Source organism: Microtus oregoni, unplaced genomic scaffold, assembly GCF_018167655.1.
Source record: "Microtus oregoni isolate MIOR12 unplaced genomic scaffold, Mior012 000002F_ref0000024, whole genome shotgun sequence".
NCBI classification, from domain to species: Eukaryota; Metazoa; Chordata; class Mammalia; order Rodentia; family Cricetidae; genus Microtus; species Microtus oregoni.
In genome coordinates, this window is record NW_024543061.1 from 60,057,352 (window position 1) to 60,079,751 (window position 22,400).

Consider the following 22,400-nt stretch of genomic DNA (forward strand, 5'->3'; position numbering starts at 1 on the left):
TAAGTCCCCCCCCTCAGCCCGAAGAGCACTCAGGGTTCCCTGCCCTGTGGGAAGTCCAAGGAACCCCCACCTCCATCCAGGTCTAGTAGGTTGAGCATCCAAACTGCCTAGGCTCCCACAAAGCCAGTACGTGCAGTAGGATCAGAAACCCATTGCCATTGTTCTTGAGTTCTCAGTAGTCCCCAATTGTCCGCTATGTTCAGAGAGTCCATTTTTATCCCAGGCTTTTTCAGACCCAGTCCAGCTGGCCTTGGTGAGTTCCCAATAGAACATCCCCATTGTCTCAGTGTGTGGGTGCACCCCTTGCGGTCCTGAGTTCGTTGCTCGTGCTCTCTCTCCTTCTGCTCCTGATTTGGACCTTGAGATTTCTGTCCGGTGCTCCAATGTGGGTCTCTGTCTCTGTCTCCTTTCATCGCCTGATGAAGGTTAATATTCAGGAGGATGCCTATATGTTTTTCTTTGGGTTCTCCTTATTTAATGCAGCTCTGAGACTGAACGACCGAGACCCAAAGTGAAGTTTACCCAGGAGGGGCGGGGATCTGCTCGCTGATACAGAGCTTCAGGGTCCTGCCTGCAGCGTCCTAATCTCACAGGGCACAGAGGGCTGCAATTTCCCAGCTTCCTGACCAAATGCAGTCCCCTCGACCACGGTGCTGCTTGGGTGTCACTCCTACAAGCCCATCCTAGGGCCTCCTCCCGTAACCCTTCCTGCTCACTCTAAATGCTTCGAATCCTGCATCAAGTACTTTTCTTCCTAAAGTGGCCACGGCAACTCAAGGCATGTCATCCTACTGCACAAGCTGTGCAGTGCAGCTCAGGGCATGTCATCCTACTGCAGCAAGCTGTACAGTTCAGCTCAGGGCATGTCACCCTACTACAGCGAGCTGTGCAGTGCAGCTCAGGGCATGTCACCCTACTGCAGCGAGCTGTGCAGTGCAGCTCAGGGCATGTCACCCTACTACAGCGAGCTGTGCAGTGCAGCTCAAGGCATGTCATCCTACTGCAGCAAGCTGTACAGTGCAGCTCAGGGCATGTCACCCTACTACAGCGAGCTGTGCAGTGCAGCTCAGGGCATGTCACCCTACTGCAGCGAGCTGTGCAGTGCAGCTCAGGGCATGTCACCCTACTACAGCGAGCTGTGCAGTGCAGCTCGGGGCATGTCATCCTACTGCAGCGAGCTGTGCAGTGCAGCTCAGGGCATGTCACCCTACTGCAGCGAGCTGTACAGTTGCAGCTCAGAGCATGTCATCCTACTGCAGCGATCTGTACAGTTCAGCTCAGGGCATGTCACCCTACTGCAGCGAGCTGTGCAGTGCAGCTCAGGGCATGTCATCCTACTGCAGCGAGCTGTACAGTGCAGCTCAGAGCATGTCATCCTACTGCAGCGAGCTGTGCAGTGCAGCTCAGGGCATGTCACCCTACTGCAGCGAGCTGTGCAGTGCAGCTCAGAGCATGTCACCCTACTGCAGCGAGCTGGGAAGTGCAGCTCAGGGCATGTCATCCTACTGCAGCGAGCTGTGCAGTGCAGCTCGGGGCATGTCACCCTACTGCAGCGAGCTGTACAGTGCAGCTCAGAGCATGTCACCCTACTACAGCGAGCTGTGCAGTACAGCTCAGGGCATGTCATCCTACTGCAGCGAGCTGTGCAGTGCAGCTCAGGGCATGTCACCCTACTGCAGCGAGCTGTGCAGTGCAGCTCAGGGCATGCCATCCTACTGCAGCGAGCTGTGCAGTGCAGCTTTGTTGCTGTCGTTTGGACTTGGGGTTTTTACTTTCTGAGACAGAGTCTCACTCTACAGCCCTGGCTGAGCCCAGAACTCACTATATAACCCAATCTTGTCAAACTAAACGCAATTCTCCAGCCTTAGCCACTCAAATACTTAACCCAATCTGGTCACAAACCAAAGGCAATTCTCCAGCCTCAGCCACCTAAATGCTGGGATTATAGACATGAGCTACTATATCTAAGTCCAATTATAACTTTTAAAATAGTTAAAATGGAACATCATTTTGAATGATCCAATATGGTAGGTACCAGGCAAATGTATCTGTAGATCACATGAAATGTCTCTGGTACAACTAAGGAAGTACATTTTAAGTTCTATTTCATTTCAATTAATCTCCACCTCAGTAGCCACATGAGTCTGGAGACTACCACGCCGGGCAGTACTCAGGGAAGTGCATGGTGAAGACTGGGGTGTGAGGTAGGAAAGGGAGATTATTAAGCACTTGATTCTAAGAGGGGGAGGAGAGCAGCCAAGAACCGGTCTGGACATGATAGATGGGTGGCTTTTCTGATCTTGAAATAACCACTGCCTGCAAAAAGACCGACCAAAGAATAAGGATTCCCAGATCCAACAGACAACAAGGCCATGGTTACCTTTACCTTGCCGGCACTCAAAAGATAAGTATGGAACGATTTTCCTCAATGGGCAGAGAGAAACCTGATAGTGGCCATCAAGCTGAGAGGGGAGGTTGAAATGAAAACCTCCCTTGCATGCATCAGTCTTGGTGCTGTGCACCCAAACTGCTTGAACGCAGTACAGCAACATTCCAACTCTTCCTCGTCTTTCCAGAAGAGATGACGTAGCCCACAGCCATCACATTGGCTCCATAAGGGACAGCAAAGGGCAAAGGCATCTGCAGCATCTCCCCCACTCAGTGGGTCAGCATTGCCTTAAATAGAGCACCTTCCTCCAGTGACCCGCCAAAGGCAGGAGGGAAGGCAGGTGGAGAACCTGAGCATTCGGAAGGCCACGCTAACCAGAAGGCGGTCATGCCAACAGCACCCACACCTCCTCAGACCCAGTACAGAAACCTCTTCTCTACACTCCTGGTAGCACAACAACTCAAGAAGGTGACAGAGGAGAAGAAACCCCAAAAGAGAGTCCCACGGAGGAAAGCCATCTGCTCCTGATCAAGGTTAACCTTTCCGCAGTAGATACTAATCATAATGCCACTTTATCCTTGGTACCAGCAGGCATGAAGGGGAAAACCTGCAGATGCATGCAGCTAAATCTCAGGCTTCAACTGCTCAGGGAAAACCACAAGAACAGTAAAATACTCCTTTGTGTTTCCCCTGGCACGGAGGAAAGGGAGATCTCCACTTCTGCTGCTCACCACCACCACCGAGAGACAACGCACCTAAACTCGGTGAGTTCACTGAGTCTACTGAATGTCAGCATTTCCGGCGCTGAAGTTAATAGAATTGGCTCTGCCTGAGGACAGACATCACGCTGGACAAACAGGAAGTCTTTGGGGTAGCTGGTATCTGGGAACAGTGACATAGCAGCTTGGCAAAACCCTGCCAGGACGGCTGAGAGTTCAACCCTTATAACTTTCACGTTTTATTACACTTTCCAAATTCTGCACACTGAATGATTCTTTGGTAAGGGAATTACAGATTCCACCAGAATTACCACAGACACACCAGTGCCAGACTCCTGTCCCACTGCCGAAAGCCCCGTCTAGAGGGGGCACAGGTCCACCTGGCAAACACCTGCCTGCTGTCACAGAGAGGAGCAGGGAGTTCCACACACCCTCTACATGAACTCCTGGCAACTTTGTGCCACCTGCCGCCAAGGCTCTAGACACACAGCCAGGGGTTCCCAGCAGAGGCGTTCCAGGACAGAACTATGTGGGCTGAAGGTGACCAAGGTTGGACGGAAGCTAAGAAGAGGCCAGATCTTTTCATTTCTCTTTCTATGTGGTCCAGAGACAATTCTGCTCCCACTGATACACACCCATGAAAAAGATCAGGACAGCATATCAGAAGTGAGGCATGCTCCTATATCTGCCCGGACACCGAGTTGGACCAGGTCTCCCCGAGGGACTATCTAGCAAGCCAAAAGATGTGGAAGAAGTCCAAGCAGAACCAGACATCAGAGAGGGCACGTGTCTTGCCATGAGCTGCACAGCTATGTGGTCTCACACTACTGTGTAACATTTTCCTGAAGATGAAAACATTCCATTTAACGGAAAGCTTCTTAAGCAGAAAGGTAAACAACTCAAAATAGCTTCAGGAAGTTCCTGAAACTGACCAGATTCACTAAGCTCCTCCTTGCCAGAGTAAGCAATAAAAGCTTAGAGTCCCCCTCTATGGTAGAAAGCTGAGCTGCAAAGAAGACTCTGAAAAGAGAAAAATTGCAAAGACTCTGCAACCAGACCATTACCTGGAAGAAGCATAAAAGAAACAAGCTGCCCTAAAGAGCTTTAGATCTGAGGCATCTGGAAAAGACACTCGCAGCCTGCAGGGTGTGCACTGTGCTCTGTTCCAAGCTTTATGGGCTATCATCTACACTGGGGTAAGCTTTGGTGATGCAGCCGTCTTTGGGTCATTTTCTGCTCCTGTGAGAAACCCCTCACCTCTACTCCTGTGAGTAACCCAAATAAAATTTATTGGTTCACTAAACTCACCAAACTGGACTTTGATGGTCTACTTTCTTGGGCCTATTGTGGGTTCCCTATCTGGGGCGAGTAGACAACTGTGTTGCTTCTCACCAGGGAAAGTTTTGTCACACAACCTGCACCCAGGCCCCTGAGTCTATAAAGAACCAAGTAAACAGACATTGCTCTAGGCCTTATCTACTGTTCTGAAAGGCAGAATTAGCAATGCATTCCTTGCAGAACAACCCAGAGTACTAACTGAGATTGTATATCTGAAAGTTCTACCCAAATAGCAGTAGCTATTAATAAGAACTTTCCAGATACCCACACAGAGAGCCTCAGGTCACAAAGGAAGGCTACCTTCTTTCAGAGAAGAGAAGCATGAACAGTGTTTTACTATTATTTAGTATTTTCCCTATACAATCATTTGGGTTAAGCACCATCTCTTTAAATTGTTGCGTTCCACATGCACAGGTCAAGTGTCAGTTTGTGAGAGGAAACAAAATAACAAAGAGATCCAGAACCCATAAAATGCTGCTCCCTTTCCAAGGAGTCCATCAAGTAAAGGCTCTGAAATTGTTCCTCTTCTGGGGCTGCATGGCCGAGAGCGGAGGTGCTACCCCTCACATTCCCACACTGGAAAACAATGTATGTACAGAAACGGAGCCACTCGGGCCTGCTCGTCTTTCTCCTTGATGTCTCTCATCCTCACTAAGGTGGAAGAAAGACACATCAGTCCCTTGTTGCTTCCCTTTCCCGGTACATGTAATAATGACGCTACGTACATTACATTTACAATGATCACATCCATTTGTCTTGTTAACCCCCAAAAACTCTGCCAACAGGCAGACAACAAGGTGGGAGGCAAAAACAAAGCCAACACCAATAAACCCGCAGGTAGACAATAAGCTCCTTTCCACTATAAAGCTATCTGGATCTAGTCTGTCCCCGTGTTTGGTGGGAAGACTAATATCAAAATCTCTGAGCTCTAAACCCCATTCCCAGCCCCTTCCCTTCTGCTCTGCATTCACCCCTGCAAGTGCTATCCTTAGCTCTCCTTGTTTTCAGAATGAAATACTAAAAACACGTATGAAGTCCTCTGGGTCAGGCACCCCTTGGCTCTCACATTCTTGCCAACCAGTCTTACCCTACCAAGCCCTCTCCTGCCCATTATTTAAGCTAAGTGTCCCTATTTCCCCTCCCCAAATGACAGTAGGGCTCTTTCTAGTGGAGAAGCGGTACCCACCTCCCCTACTCACTGCCTTCTGGTAGCACGTGCACAGGAACTCACAACCTCCTGAAACCCTATGCCTAAAAGCCGAGGGCAACCCGTGGGCATTCATCTGGAAGAGCAGGAAAGAAGACTCCATCCTGAGCTCACCATAGTTTACATGGAAGTGCACAAAGCCAGAGAGACACTGTACGACAACTAGTGCGTTCAGGATCAGTAGAGAGTAGCAGGTGTTGGCAAAAAAACAGAAAACAGAACCACCGCACGTCTTGTTGGCCGTGTGAAAAGTGGTAAGCCACTGGAAAGCAGAGGGCAAGTTCCTCAAAAAACTAAATATTCAATTATTACATGACCCAGCAGCTCCACTAGTGGGCAAACACCCAAAATTCTTAAGGGGCAAAGGCTCCAATGGGGATTTGCGAACCAGGGCTCACAGCACACGTGCCCATCGAGGGATCAATGGGTTATCAAGATGTGGCCTGCACTGGGATATTGTTCAACCCTGGATAGGATACTCTGACACGTGCTTCAACATGAGGGAAAACACTGTGATATGCAAAATAAGCCAGATATAAATTCCATTCCTGCATATTATACAGAACTGTCCTCTGAATCAAATTGTCTTCATCAAACCAGATGTGCCCATTTACAAAAGATAACCACAGCTGGACTTGGACTGCTGCCATTCCGTCAGAGGAGGAAGTAGGAATGGTCATTGGACATGACTTGTACGTCCAGACACTCATCCTAACCAGTTGTATGAGATTCCGCCCTTATTGCTCATGGGGTTTTAGGGAGGGCTGCAGTAAACAGACCAGGGAAGACACACACGGGGGCACCCATCTGTGCAGCTGTGGGAAAGCCATCACCCAGGCTAGTACAGACTCTCCAGTTTACTGTTCTGAGGTCGTCCAAGCTGCTATTGTAATCCTCACCAATGCTATGTACGTAAGCCCCAAAAAACCCTTATAACTCAAATAAGAAAGCAGAAGTTTGCACTTTAAGATACCCAAGTCATCCTTCCGGCAGGAATCAGGAGAATTTGCACCCATACTGAAGGGAGCCCAGGCCCTGCCCTCCACAAGCACTTCCTGGGAGCTTTCAGCAGTGACACCAGGACCAGGGAAGGATTCAAAGAATCTTGGTTATAAATTACTTTCAAATATCAAATAAATCATACATGCAGATGCACAAACATGCCTTCACAAGTGAGTTGAACCAGACTCCTGTCTAAATACATCTCAAGCGCCATTAAACCCCAGACGTCAGAGCCTCAGCTGGGTATCGTCCCAGCTTCGGTCTCATCTAACCCTACTGCAGGGTAGACCACGGCACAGGCACTACACCCCTCTGGCACCTCTCCTAGAACTGGCCCATTGGAGCTGGCCCACATTGCATACGAAAAGAAGCAAAAAGGAAAAATATCAGCCCAAGACCCCCCAAGACCAACTTCTCTGCACAAAGGAGGTTTATTTGCCCATGAAGAATAGAGGGCAGGGAATAAGAGACAAACACAGGAGATAGAGGAAGAGGGAAAAGGGGAAGGGGGCAGGGATATTTGTCCTAGAGGGGAACAAAGGACTGCCTCTGGATAGAGGGAAGACAGGCATGGCACATGGGAAAATGGCATTTATGAAGGTACAAAGGGAAAAGCCAGTGTTAGGATGAGGTGTTTAACTTCAATTGGCTATGCTAATTAGGTGGGCCAATGGGTTTTGATTACTGAGCTTCAATACTTTGATAGCTGAACCTTGATAGTCCGCCTCAGGAGGAGGAAGTGGCCAAATAAGGGATTAGACCTTGGAGACTAGCTTTCGAACTGTAGTCTATTGGGTTTTAGCAAGACAGAGGGTATGGGAGGGAAGGACAAGGCTTGCTGGATCCATGCTCGCCACACTCGAGCTGGCCAGAGTCTCTTCTCTGGTGACAGATGAAGGAGTACCTTTTCATTTCTACATCCTGACAACTCAGATCTGGGAACTGAAGCATCATCGCCACTGGTGACAGTACACTGGGGCAGAGAGACGCCTGTGGCCTTATCCAGTGACACCCAGGCTAGGGCTGACTTGCCTGCCACCAACCCTCCAACTTCTTGGGCACCTTAAGCCCACACTGGTGATCCCCTGCACTCAGGAAATTCCTGAACACTCTCTCCGCCTGCATCTCACCCTCCCTGTGCTCCCAGTGGTCCTCTTCCTTCTGCTCAGATTGTTCTGATGCTTCATGGACCCAGTCATATTGGGGGTCCCTCTACTCCAACATCCCTTCCTCCTTTAGGACAGGGGAAGCATTTGATGCCTTCATCTTCGGGTGTGGCCAAGGCTTGGGGCAATGGATATCACCAAGTAGAGTGTCCTTGGAGATCCTAGTCCCCTACTAAGGCCGATGCACTTCCGTGCTGCTTGGCTTTTCCTTTGCCTCAATTGCTTAAAACGGCCAAGTCAGAAGGCAGCCGCAGAGGAGTGGCATGGACAACTACCCTGAAAGACGAAGGTAGCGGTCTAAAGGCCCCACTGTTCTGCGTCTCAAAACAGATTGTACAAAGCAGAAACAAGACCTGTAGCATCTATAAAGCTCTTCAACCTGTGACCTTGTCCCCTTGTTTATGTTCCTCTTCTCTGTGTCCTCATGGTAATCAGGAGGGCTATAGCCTTTAAGGCAAAGTGTCTCTGGTCTTGTTCTATGAAGACAACAAACACTGGAGAATAGAGTGTCGCATGTGGAAATGCTTGAGTTTAGGGCGATTGGACAGCTAATGAGAACAGTAACTACCTTCCCAAAGGAAAAGCAGCAGGACTAGTGGTTAGAGGCACAGCTGATGATCATGAAAGCCCCCAGGGCCTGTTCTGAAGTGCCAATCATTAGCCCCATGACCTCAGCATGCTGCTCAGGCATTTTAAGACACTATGAGCACTTAGACTGGCACAGCATCTTCCAAGGTCCCTGTGGCACTGTTGGCACTGTTTTGTGATTATGAAGACTTCTGGGGCCCGGGGCTATAAAAATGAAGGAAGATTCAGGGATGGAGTCTGAGACGGCTCAAGACATGGACTTGTCCAGTACCTAACTCATACCCATCATTCCAATGAGGTGCACATGATTCCAGCCATCCCCACTTCCCGGAGAACATTTTCTCTTGAGTCAATTTTTTTTGGCAGAGCAGGATACCTGGATCTCATCTTCTCTCTCCTAGGAAGCCCCATGAACAAGTACATAAGACCCCTGAACACGGTCACCTCCCTCCTGCGTGCAGTTACTCAGCAGCAGACAAAAGCTCACCAAATGATCTCCAAGGTCCTGCATGCTTTCCTGACACTCAGATTCTAGAATTCTCATGTGGGTGGTAGAGGAATTTATTGTTTGGAACATGCTGTCAAAAGGACTCAGCTTCCCAGATGGATGTGGAGGCCCCTACACACCCACACCCACCCCGAAGTCCCTCCTTGAATGATGACATAAACTTGACTGCAAAGTCCCTGCTGTGTCCATCAGGCACTTGCCAAGGTGTTCCTCAATCTCCGAGGCAGGACTCTGAGACCGACCCACGCGGCTTTACATGGCACTGGAACTGGTTTACCTGCTCTCCCTGGCAGCTTCCTCAGGAGAAGAAGCAGAATAACGACCTCTACACTCAGTAGGCGGCTGAAGGAGCCCCTGCTTCTAGAATGAAGCATGGATGATCAACACAACTTTGGTTCCTGTGGTCCCTGCTGAAGTCTCTGCACCTTAAGCACCATGACAAAAAGATGGGGTGCTTATGAAACGATAAAAGGAGCTCAGATTCATGATGGTAAGTGCTTGGCCCAACTTCCCTGTGCTATGGAGAAATTATGACTTCAGGGCACTGACCACACAGCTGGGTAAAGGGATCCCATGGGAAAGAGTATGCAGCTCCTTTACATTCAAGAAAGGGGCCAGTGAGGCAAGGCCCTTCCATGACCACGGACTTGCTCTTAATTAAGTAAGCTGTTGTGCACACACAGACACATGTATGTCACTAATGAAGCATGTGGAGGCATGGAGTATTGTCCCTCTCGTCTGTGACGCTCGTGGCCTTTGCTATAGTTTCTGCACATCTTCTTAGTACAGCTGCAGTCTGTAACCCTACTCAGGTAGGACCTACAGTAGATCCCGGTCCCCTCCCAGTGTGTAGCCTCACAGGACAAAGTACAGGATAAGGGAACCAGAAGTGTGTGCATGACTCCCAGGGTCCCCTCACAGCAGGAGCTGTGGATGATGAGGTTATACAAAACAGTCACTGCTCGGGGAGCTACAACCTACTGGGAAAGACTGACCACAGCTACAGTCACCTATCCAGACACCTACAGTCATACACACACACACACACACACACACACACACGCCCACAACCACGCATGCACTAACACACACATGCACAGACACCTACAGTCTCACTCACCACACACACATGCACGCACACACACACACGTACACAGGGAAAGATGATTGCCCATCCAGGAACATTTTTCTTTCAGTCTGTGGCTTAATTTGGACAGGAAGCCGAAGCAGTCAAGGCCAGATTAGCTGAAGGTTAGCTACAGGCAGCTGGAATTTCTGATATGTGGCTGGCCAGAGTTTGAGGCCATCCCTTCTCCAGACTGTGGCTTAGTGTGTCAGTGACAGCTGTCCCCTCCCCTTCATCCAAGGCTCCTATATCCCATATCCAAAAGCCTGACTCAGATAGGAGAATAATCTAGGAAATGCAGGTGGCATTAGTAGAAAGATGTGTATGGGAATGGGGCATTTACTTAGACTCAACTCTGTATGCTTCTCAGCTCTCTATAACCGCAGGATATTCCCTAAATTAACTTAACCTTTTAGACACTGAGCGTTCTTATCAGTAAAATGGAACAACATAATATAATAAGGATCAAATATGGAGCATCCGTGCTCATGCCTGCTCACTGAAGGCTAACTATTCCACAGCAACATTGTCTCAGGCTGACATGTATTTACATGTGCTAAATATGCAGCCATGTCCTCCTTCCCAGACACTGCAAGATGCCAGCTGTCCTGCCGCCACCCCTCATAGCCCCTGCACAGCAGGATCAGACCACCTGTCCCAAACAGAACAAAGAGCATCTCAAAAGATCTTCCTCTCATTGCCACACCCTGGGCTACAAGGATTACCCCAGGGCAGCGGCCCATCTCAGTCTCCACACACAATCCATTACAGATCTTCCCAGGCACAGAGAGACATACTTGGACCTGGTCAGCAGCTTGCAGTATTTTGCCATATCAGATATAAACTAGAGCATACCTAAAGTTTCACATGAGCCACTGCACGAGTTACACGTAACCCACAAGTACACGCAGCTCACGGGGTAAAGCCAGTTTCTTTCATTTGACCCAAGGAACTTGCTGCAGGACATGGAGGAAATGGACAGGCAACAGAGTGGTGCCCCGCCATCTTTCTTTTACACGACTCTGTCTCCCTTTAAAGTAACTGCTACCCAGGAGCCATGCTCCCTAAGCCTCATCTTCCCTTTTAACAGGCTCCAGGCAGTTTCACTGCTCCATGAGCTGAGGAAAGAAAGCCCAGTGAAGATACCAGATGAGAAGCAGAAGCTAGGCACTGGGGGCAGACTCAGTATGGCAGAACTGTGAGGGTCCCAGAGAGCGCCTGCCCTCATCACCAGCCCCCATACTTGGTATAGAGAAAGCAAGCCTCTTGCTGTAGGCTCTACTTAGGCCAAGTAAAATCCACACTCAAACCCAGGACTCCAGATCCATGGATGCTATTCCATTAACCCAGCGTGGAGTCTGAGGCTAGGAGGCACAAAATTAGATGCCTTGCTATCAAATTGCCTTAAGCTGGCCAACACCTGTTGTTGATTGAATAGAAATTTCCAGTCCCAAAGGAGACCATGTCCAAATTGCTGTTCTGATTATCCAAATGGAGCAGATGTAACCACCTAGGTCCTTACCAATTGTCGAGAGAACAGGGAGCAGAAGCTAACATGCTAGCCTGGTGGACAGAGAGGGTGTGCCTTCCAGAAGCTGGAAAGATGGAAAAAGAACTCGCCCCCCACGGCATCCTGAGGAACCTTGGGTCTTTGGACCCATTGAGACATGTGTTCTCCAGAAGTGAAAGATGGTAAATCGATGCTGTTAACCACATCTTCCCTGACTTGTTACGGCAGCAGAGGGAAAGGACACACCCTGCAGCCCTCTGGGTAAAATCTGTAAACTGAAAAGCAGCAGGCTGGGATGGAGTCATATTTTTCAAGAGGCGCTGGTTTTTCGGCCAGAGAGAATGTGGACCTCAAACTCTGGTTTCAAACAGGAAGCACTCACTCTCCAGTTCTGCTGGGGCAGAGCTGGGCCAGCTAGCTTTTCAGTAAGCAATCCCCAGAGTCTGAGAAAACGTGGACCAGAAAGAAGAGTCTCCCAGTATTGATTTAAATGAACCAAGGAGACAGGATGAAGCTCAATAGTAGAGCACATGTGAGCATGCAGAAAACCCCAGGCTCATCCCGTGGTTGAAAACAAAACCAAGCCACTAGCCTATTTCACATTTATTTATTACTTATTGAGGGAGGGAGAGAGAGCGGTCAGAGGACAGTTTGCAGGAGTTGCTTCTCCCCTTCCACCATTCGTTTCGCTGCAGAGGCTTGGTGGCAGGCATCTTTTTCTGCTAAGCCATTTCATAGACCCCAAAATGTTCTCTTTTAAAAGGGCATTTCTTAAAATATGATAGAAAATATCCAGCATTGGAAAATATCAAAGAAATACACTATAGTCAGCTACTACCCCACACCCATTAAGGTGGCTGCTATTATCAAAAGACAGCAAATAAGTGTTGGGGGAGGGCATGGGGAAGTTGGAAGCCTTGTGCAGTGCTGGTGGGAATGTGAAGTGCTCTGACTGCTGCAGGAAATGCATGGCAGCTCCTCTAACACACAGAGATAGAGCCACCCTATGGTCCAGCAACGCACTGCTGGGTATGTATCCGAAAGAACTGAAGGCAGAAACTCAAAACGATGCTTCACCCCGATGTTCATACGGTAACGGAGGGGTAAGAATAACCCAACTGTCTGTCAAGAGAACAAGCCCTAGCCTGTGATTCCATGCACCGGAGGGAATATTGCTCCGTCTTAAGGGTGATGGACGATGACACATGCCACGACTGAGACCAACTGAAGGCATTACAGGAGGTGTAACACGCCAGTACCAAAAGACAAGCCTGGGACGCCTGCAGCGTTCGCCCTCCTAGGAACTACAAGTAACACTGCGGTTCCCAGGGCTGGAGAGAATGAGCTACGGATCCAAGTTCAGGTTTTCAAGATTCAAGTTTTCTGATCATGTTTTTCCCAACACTTGAATATACTTAACACTACTAGACTGTATACATAACTATCCAGATGGTGAAGTTCATGCTTTGTGCTCTTTACTGGAAAATGAAATTATATTACATCCTAAAACTCTCATTCCAGTAGCACCAAAAACTCAAAGACTCTTACAGTGCATCAAGATCTTGGGCCTGTACCTCTGTGCCCAAATGTACCACCACCTATTTTATGTAAGTGTTCACCTCCCACAAGCAGCCAAGAGTTCCCCTTGTGTAGGAACTAGATGTCATTCCAAGTACCTCGTTGCAGGGAGGCCACTAGTTTGTTCCCAGTTGTTAGTCCCAAAATAATCACACAGAAACTGTATTAATTAAATCACTCCTTGGCCTATTAGTTCTAGCTTCTTATTGGCTAACTCTTATATTAATTTAACCCATTTCTATTGATCTGTGTATTGCCATGTGGCTGTGGCTTATAGGCTAAAGTTCCGTTGTCAGTTTTTGGCAGGGCCACATGGCTTCTCTCTAACTCCGCCCTTCTTTTCCCAGCATTCAGTTTAGTTTTCCCCACCTCACTCTGTCCCCCTATAGCTCTCCTATAGGCCCAAAGCAGTTCCTTTATTCATTAACCAGTAAAAGCAGCACATAGACAGAAGGACCTCTCACACCACCTCATACTGGTGCCTAGCTGTATCCATGGCAGGGCCCAATAAACACCTGCTGATTCAGTTTTCCAAGAGTATGACCTTTGCCTCCTACTAACAAATCCTAATCCTCAAAAAGTATAGCACAAATAATAAAAACCTAGAGACAGATATTGGGATTCAAGATGAAGCTCAGAAAAGCAAAGGCCTTTTACCAAATCTTCAGACCAAACAGGCGAGATCCTGTCTCCACCAATCCTCAGACTCCACACTCCAGTGAGTTCCTGTCTTTTCCCCTTTATATTCCTCTCTTTGCCCAGCCATATCACTCCTGTCTCCACTTTCCTAGTGCTGGGATTAGAGGTGTGTGACTTCCAAACACTGGGATTAAAAGTGTGAGCCGCCACCACCACCTGGATCTGTTTCTGGATTGACCTTGTGTAGCCAACGGTAGTCTTGAACTTACAGAGGTTCGTCTGCCTCTGTTTCCTGAGTTCTGGGATTAAAGGTGTGTGCCACCACTCCCTGGCCTCTAGTGGCTTAGCTTTACATTTTGATCTTCAGGAGAGCTTTATTTATTAAAATAAAAATAAAACCACTACACAAAACGGCATACAATCCACCGGCAACCCTCGCCATGGCTAAGCCCAGGTTAGGAAGACCAGGAGAGAACAGGGACATAGAGAAGCATCTTAGTCTGCTGGTACTGCATGTGCCCCCACCACGCCATCATCCCGTCCTTGCCCAGCACTAATCAGGATAAAGCCAAGAGCATGGGAGTCGAGGTTAGAGCAAGACTTCTCACCAAGAATAAGGGAAAACTTCAGTCTGTCTCAACTCTAAAGCAAACTCACAGCACAGCAGACTCCACAGAAGCAACAGCATTGGTCTGGGGTGCAGGCTCTGCACTTCCACCCTCCTGACTCACTAACTGCAGCAGAGCGCCAGGTCTACCTGTTCCACAAAGAGACTGAGGAACCCCTACAGTACACAGAACAAACACCTCAACTACACCCTACCAGTTGGAATGTTGGCTTCCCAGAAAGCAGTTCAACCAACTTGAGGACAGTTAAGGATCCTGCTCCTCAGGTCCACAGTGGCCTTGAAACACCAGGGGCAGCTGCTTACCTAGCAGACAGCACTGGAGCCAGGGCATCTTTCTGAAGTCCTTGGTATGAACACCAGTCGACACAGACAGTAGTGATGGGCCAGACCTTTTCCCATGGTTGAGTATATGTTCATCTACTTGATCCTCATAACATCCCCCTGAGATGGGCATTATTGTACCATTTCACAGATGAGAAGCCCGAGGCAGACAGAGATTAACTGACTTGCTCCCAGGGTGAACCAAGCAGCCTGGCAATGGAAGATATGCTTAAACCTCACCTTAGCTTTCCCTAGCTTACAGGTGGGGGCTCCTGGTGTCTCCTCTCTCCAGCCCCCAGTGTCTCTCATACACAAAAGGATCGGAGAGCCCCTTCAGGCTTGTCCTCTTCAAGGCACAAAGGGTGCTGACTCTTGCCTTCCCAAAGGGTCTCACTGCAGCTCTACTTCCTCCATTGTTAAATTAACACAGAACTCAGACCCAGGCCCAGGACTCTGTGGGTGCTAGACGAAATGGAAGGATTCGCCTCCATCACGCCAGGACTTGGGACAGAGTGGGCTGTCGCCCCAGCGGCACACATGACACCTCACTCTGTGAAGTGGCCTTCCCTACACAGTCCAGGGCAAAAGAAACATATAACCAAGCAGTTACAGTGAAGTCCAAAAAGCAAAGGACGGCCTAAGAAACAGATGCTCGGCAATGCCCTTGAGGGGTAAAGCCCATCACTGCCAAGGCTCCTCTCTGCCTTTGCTACTAGGTGCCAAGGCCATAACCAAAGTTTACCACAGGCACAGGTCGTATGGTGCTGCTGTGAAGAAGCACTGACGGGCACTCAGGCTGGTTTAACTGGGAAAAGTAGGTTAGGGGCCCTTTCAAATTCTGAGCACTCGGAAGGTGCTGAGAGTTTCAGCTAAACATCAGCCTGGCCCTGCTGCCCTAGAAAGTCCTCCAAGCAAGAGGAAGTACTGACAGCTGGTACCCTGACGCTGTACAAGTTGTCTAACAGACAGCTGAGTGAAGGGTCACCTAATGCCCTCTAGAGCAGGGAAAGGAGTCCTAAGAGGCAACAGGAGTGAGACTTGTGAAGAAAAAGCAGTTGACTGACTGGGGAAAGTGGAAACGTGTGCCCCTCGTGAAGGGAATGGCACAAACACAACAGGAGTCAATACCACCTACCTGAGAGCTAGCTACCAACAGGACACATAGAGGGCGGGGCTGGTTGGAAGGACAGAAAGAAATCAGGCTGGCGGAACAAGCCAATGATGGAGGCTCAACCACCAAGAACAGTGGGCAAGAAGCCAGAAAGGCACTTGGAATAGCTCAGGAGTTCTCGTTCAGTTTTGACTCTTAAGAGTCTGCCTTCGAAATCCCCATGCCCTGCCTGCCTTTGCCTGAAGTCCCCAGGCAGCAGGGAGCTCTAGGCACCTGAGCTGGACCATTCCCTTCCACTTCAGAAAGCAAGGGTGGTCGCCCTTGAAACACACGAGATCTGGTGTGTGCTTTTTTGCTTTCTGGTGACACAGAGGGTGACAAACTAGAAGAGGCAGGAACAAGAGTGCTGACTGCAGCCAGAGGCTGTCACAGCTGTGGAGGTATAATAAATCAGAACCTGCAGGTGGCTTCCATGGCCCTAGGTGGACAAACGTCTAACGTCGGCCCAGACTACCTGCACAGTGAAGAGACAACAGTGTTTAGAATGTCTCCTGGGAGCCTGACTTGGCCAGCTTGGTGACAGCTTGGTCACAAAGCAGTACTTTCAGGCACAGGAGCAGTCTCCAGGGCGGAGAGATTGATCAGAACATCCTGGGCTAAGACTAACCAGCACAAAGGAGGTAAACTGGAGACAGATACCTGGGCGAGACGGTGAAACCCTAACCATGCCACTAGAGTTCAACAACGGGCACAGTTGCTACCCCCGGGCAGAAGACGTCAGGCACAGGATGGCCAGCCCCAGCAAGGACGAGATACTTGGGTAGGTGTGGAATTGATAGATACAAGACTCACTGGTGACAAATGACACAGTTGAGGTAACTGATTCTACGCAGAGTTGTGGTTGCACTGAAATCTAGAAGGTCTCTACCGATGTGACCAAAAAGTTCTTCCTTTAATTCTCACGTTTTTAACATCGAGTTGAGGTATTCAACGAAAAATGTTAACTGTGCTGTTGACACACAGAAAAAGAGATGTGTAACAGCTAATGCTAGAAGGTTGAGTCAGGATTCAAACGACATCAACATGCTAAAAACCCAGGCCAAACTGACAAGATGAAGGAGACTCAGCACACACTGTCAAGGCCTGTGCCTCCATGAGAAAGGCGCACTGCCTAAACAGGGGGTAGGAGGAATACTAGCTTCACAGCCATGGATCCAACAAGGACTCTGAGAGTCGGAAGACTCAAACTCCACGAGTCAGCAGGATAGCTCATCTGCCAAAAAGGCAAATACCATTTTTGCTTCCTCATTCTGTGTTCAAAGAGCAGGCTGAGCCCTTGGGACAAAACAGCTCACGCTAAAGCCGAGCACCTCACAGGTAGTCCCACCCAACAGGAGCACTGGCTAAGCAGAGGAACAGAAGAGGAGGGGCTGGAGACATGGCTCAGTGGGTTAAGCACTTGCCACACAAGGCCCTGGGTACCCCTAGCACCCATGTAAAAGCTGGGTGAGTATGTAGGCCCACAAATAATCTCAGGACTCAAAAGGCAGAGAGAGCAGGGACATGGAATCTCTGTGAACTGGCTAGCCAGACTATCCACAACAGGTGAACTCCAGTTTCGGTGAGAGACCATGGGTCAATGAATAATGTGGGGGCAATACAGAGAACAACCAAGATCAACTTCTGGCCTCCACATGCACACATGTGCCCGTACTCATGCAAAGCATACACGTGTGCCCGCATACACATACAAAATAAAGGAGGGAGCAATAGCTCCAGTCCACTTGAAACAGAGAAGAAAGAACTGACAGGCAGAAATAATGGAACGGCAGACTTCTGCTCAGGCTAAGAGAGAACATTCCAAAGATGAATGTTATTGAGAACTGGATCAACTGCTTTCCGAAGACAATGGGTCCTCAACTGGATGCCCTGTGTGTAATGCCAGCCAAGGCCAAGTCCACACTGGGAAGGAGACTCGGCTAGATCAGCAGCTCCCCAGTGTCAGTATCTCAAAGGCCAACAACTCGTCTTCTTACCTGCACTATGAAGTTCTATGAAGATCAGCTGCCATCTACTGTCACCACCATGGCCCCAGTGAACATGTTTCTTCCCCAAAGAACAGAGGAGATAAACCAGTAGGAAGAACAGTGCTTTCTACGGAGCAAATCGAACTCTATGAAAACTAGCTATGGCTTCCAACGCCGTAAAGCTACAGGAAACGTTAATCACAGCCCCACCTGTCTTATTCACTGCTGTATTCCCAGGATCCAGCATTTAGTAGACACTCAATAAATATTTGCCCCATGAATGACAAATAAGTGCATGCACTTAATTTACAAAGCCCTGGCTTCCAGAGTCAGCCAGCCTCTCTGCCTCGTCATTAATGGATAGCTATTGACAGCTTTGCTATCCCCGGCACTGAAACACGGCACAGTAAAGGCCATTAACTTCCCACAAGCCATCCTCTGAGAACTGAGAGAAACAATGCCTTGTGTCTGTATTGTCCTGGGGTTTACAAAGGTTTTCTCCTGCACCCTCTCACTAAGTTCTCTTTACAATAAAGCAATAGATGCCACCATTTCCAACTAGAGGAGCCAATGGTCAACAGCTTTATCAACACTGCATCAGAGATGGCTGGATAGGTAAAAATAGGCCCTGCTTCCACCTGCCTGATGGTCCTCATTGGTCCTTCCACTCACCTCAGCTGTCTCCTAAGCGAGGAACAACTGGGTCCTCTACCACACCCCCAGGAAGTCAGAAAGCTCTGTCTTAGTCACAGAACCAAACACACAGGCCTCCACAGCATGGGCTGCTATAGCGATGCTGGAATCTCCAGACAGGGCCTTTGTGGGGAAAGCAGAGATTGGAGATGCCCACGGCTTCCGTTAGCAGCAAGCCAAAAGCCTTTGTTTGCCTTCACCACACCATCTGTCCCCAGGCCTGCTGGTGCCGGTGATTTAAATCAGGAGCCCCGCTGGTATGAATTTGGACTCAGGTCTACTCAAATGCACCAAGAAAGATCCTCAGAGGAGTGATGGTAGTGCACAGGAAACCAGGAACGGGAGCTCTCCTTTCTTTCAGCACTTGAGCAGGGTCACCTGGGGCAATGGACTAACTCTTTCAGTCTGAAACTAGCTCGCAGTTCAGAAAACCAAACAGTACATGATTAAACAAACCCAAGGGGCAAAAGTCAAGAAACAACAAAAACTTTTTCCACAGACATAACAAACTAATTCAGTACATATGTATGGATGCATGTACATGTGTATGTTTATATGTATGTATGTGCATATGTATGAGAATATACACACTTCAGTGTGTACTTACAGATAATACACATATCTAGGGTATAAAGTAGCAAGTGTTCTTGGCACCCATTTTTCAGTGTATGACTAGAACAGGGTCCACTGTGCTTAGTAACTCCCAGCACTGGACCTATGTCACTGATAAGTGTCTAGACCAAAAAAAGTCAAACTAATATCCACAGTCCAAAGCACAGTAGAGCATCTCTGCATGGAGGGTCAAGGTGCCAGAAGCATCCCTAGCAGATGGCAAAGGCAGGTGTGTATGGGCGGGAAGAGAGAATGATCCAACACCATGATCATTACTGCATTTCCTAGCAACACCATGCTGGAGATATTGTCTGGGTGCCACACAGAAACTCAGGAGACAGCAAGCCCAGGCTTGTGCAAATCAAAACAAAGATTGAGGAGACCCAGCTGGTCCACACGACACATGGAACAACACAGCGTTGCATCTGAATAGAACAAGCTCCGCACAGTCAAGACTGTGCAGCGAGATGTGCAGCATTCCACGTACAGGAGTACAAGGCCAGGGTCTGACGTTTTCAGAAAAGCGTTTGCCCAGAGACGGGAACAGTAAAGGGCAGAGCCCTGCAGAGAGCATAGCCGGCCCCTTGAAGTTAGACAAGCTTGAATCAGAACACTCTGCTATCGCTCTTCCAACGCAGGGCCTGAGCAATGCACTGCATTTTAACCTCAGCTCAACTTGGTTCATCCACATTTCATTACTGGTCCTTAATTTGGCATTGGGTACAAAGGCAAATAGGCTGCTTCATGCCTTTCAAAGCAAGGGCTTTGTCTTTTCTATATGGGCACTAAGAGACCGGGTGAAATAGCATCAGTGAGACACCCTGCACTCAGTGAGAACTCAGGGCAGGGTAGTTGTTACTCCACTAATAATGATGGTGTCCAAAGGTCAAAGTCTAGATCCTTTTTTTTTCTTTTGAATTATGAGATATTTTCAACAGTAGCTCATTATCCCTCTGGAAAATACCAAGACCTTGGAATACATTCAGTTCTGATCTTTCTACGCAGTCCATCTCATATTATCTACCTTGTTGTTCATGGTTAAGCCACCTTAGTTCTAAAACACTCTGAACCTTATTTGTCTTTAAAACAAGATTAAGGTGTCTCTACAAAGCATGTCCCTTGATAGCAATTTCACTGGGAATCAGTTGAGAAGTAAATATCCTGCATTTGTTGTTTATGTAAAAAGTGTCTTTTCATCTTAACTCGTAAATGATGTGCTAGCTGTACTCAAAACTCAAGTTTAAACTCACCTGAGCACTTTAAATATACCATCCTGCCCTTTAGCCTCTGTTCTGGTGGGAAAGGTTGGTTGTCCATGGGGAAAGAATCCACCTCCCCTACTGATTTATTATCTTCTTTTAATGTTTGAGTTGTTTTCCATACTGCTAAATATATCGTTAATGATCCAATCTATATTCAGTGCAGTGTTACAACATAAAATCAGCACCTTCCTTAAATTTTAAAATATTTTTGGCATTAGCCTTTAAAGTAATGCCTTTACATCACTCCCAATAATGTTCAGAAGTCCATGAAAAGATAAAATGAATCTTTACCCTTTTTCTTTAAATTCTTTTAGTTACTTTTCCACAAATAAAGCATTTTATCTCTTTACTTTTTTCTGGACAATTTCCTCATACCTCTCTTCCAATACACTGATTTTATCTTCTGCTATGTTTAACCCAGACATTAAGTTATTTACTGTAAAATGTTCAGTTGCAGAAAAATATATATCTGGGTCCTTTATCAAATTTTCTCCTTTTTAGTTTTTTATTCTGGTTTTCATTTTTATTAAGTTTGAGCTGACAATTTCACACATGTATATAACATATGCCAGCACGCTCCATCCTCCCCCAGCTCCCTCGTACACCATCCACTTTTCCTCTTCCCCACTGATCTCTCTCAGTCCTATCTATCTGTTTTGGTTTTGGTTATGATTTTGTGATTTTTTTTTTTATTTTCGATCCACTGAGTTTGTCTATTTGGTGCCTCTTCTAAGGATATCGGTCTTACCATAAAAGCCTATGCGTTATTTTTCTCAACACTCTAAGCAAATACACGACAAAAAGCAACATAAGGGAATAAGAGTTAATGATGGCTAACACTTCAGAGGAAGACAGTGTGTCGTGGTGGAGAAGGCACGGTGACAGGTGACAGAAGCAGCAGGTTCCATGGGTCCAACCAGAAAGCAGAGAAAGGGTCTGCCGGTGCTCACCAGCTCTTTCTCCTCCTTCCCTTTTTACGCACTCTGAGACTCCAGTCCGTGTTCAAGGCGGGTCTTCCCTATTCAGTTAAGATCCTCAAAGACATGCTTAAATATGTATCTCCTAGGTGACTGATTCAAAATCTAGTCGACAATGAAGAAAAACAAAAACAAGGCCTTCTCCTTATTGTCTGGTACAAACCTAATTACCTTCCCAAAGCCCCATGTCCAAATGCTGGTACACCCAAGCTAGGGTTTCGGAATAGGAATTTGAAGAAACAAAGTTCAGTCCACAGTAAAATGCATATAGCAAATTTTCTTTACTTACTCATAGACAGTCTACATTTAGATGTGTTGAATTTTTATCATAAGCTTCCTGCCAAGTACAAGCCCAGCCATCCCTGAGAACTGCAATGACAGGTGATCTCATCACAAACTTGGCCGTGTCAGTAGGCCAAATAATCTAGAGCCCATCCTGTAACCACCAAAGTGTGGCATGTGTTCGCAAATTCAAATGCCACGCCTGTAGGTGGCATTAGCCTAAGGTTTCTCCTTATTACTTATGCTAGGGAAGTAGAAAGCTTTAGTAATTTCACATCATGCACCCCAGTTCTGCTCAACTCCCAGGCCCTCCATACCCTCCCCTCCCTACTGCAATGCCCCCCAAATAAAAATTTCAAAAAAAACCAAAACCAAACAAGCAAACAAACACAAAAAGAAAAACAAAACAACAATGACAATAACAAAAAATCCCTCTTCATTCCTCCATCTTTCCCAGTTCTCCAACACCTCTTTATCAGTCCTAGTGGCATCGGGAGTTTTAGTGAGTCACACACTATGTCCAATCAGCCTTACTTGCTAATGTTCACTGCAATGAGTCACTGGTTTGGTTCAAGGCTTCTGGTTTCTGGTACACAACCATCACTGGAGCCTCACTGATTCTCCTCTAGGATGTACTGCAGCCAACCCAAGACATGGAGCTCCTGCGGCTACTGTTCCACAGGACCAGTCCCTCCCCAGGTCCAGCAGGTCCTACAA

At 47.9% G+C, this 22,400-nt stretch overlaps 1 protein-coding gene across 10 annotated transcripts in view; it reads right to left on the minus strand.

Annotated features, from left to right (window-relative positions):
* Cacna1c (calcium voltage-gated channel subunit alpha1 C) overlaps positions 1–22,400 on the minus strand; it is a 665,087-nt gene that overhangs the window by 513,012 nt on the left and 129,675 nt on the right. The gene's annotated exons all lie outside the window — the stretch shown is intronic.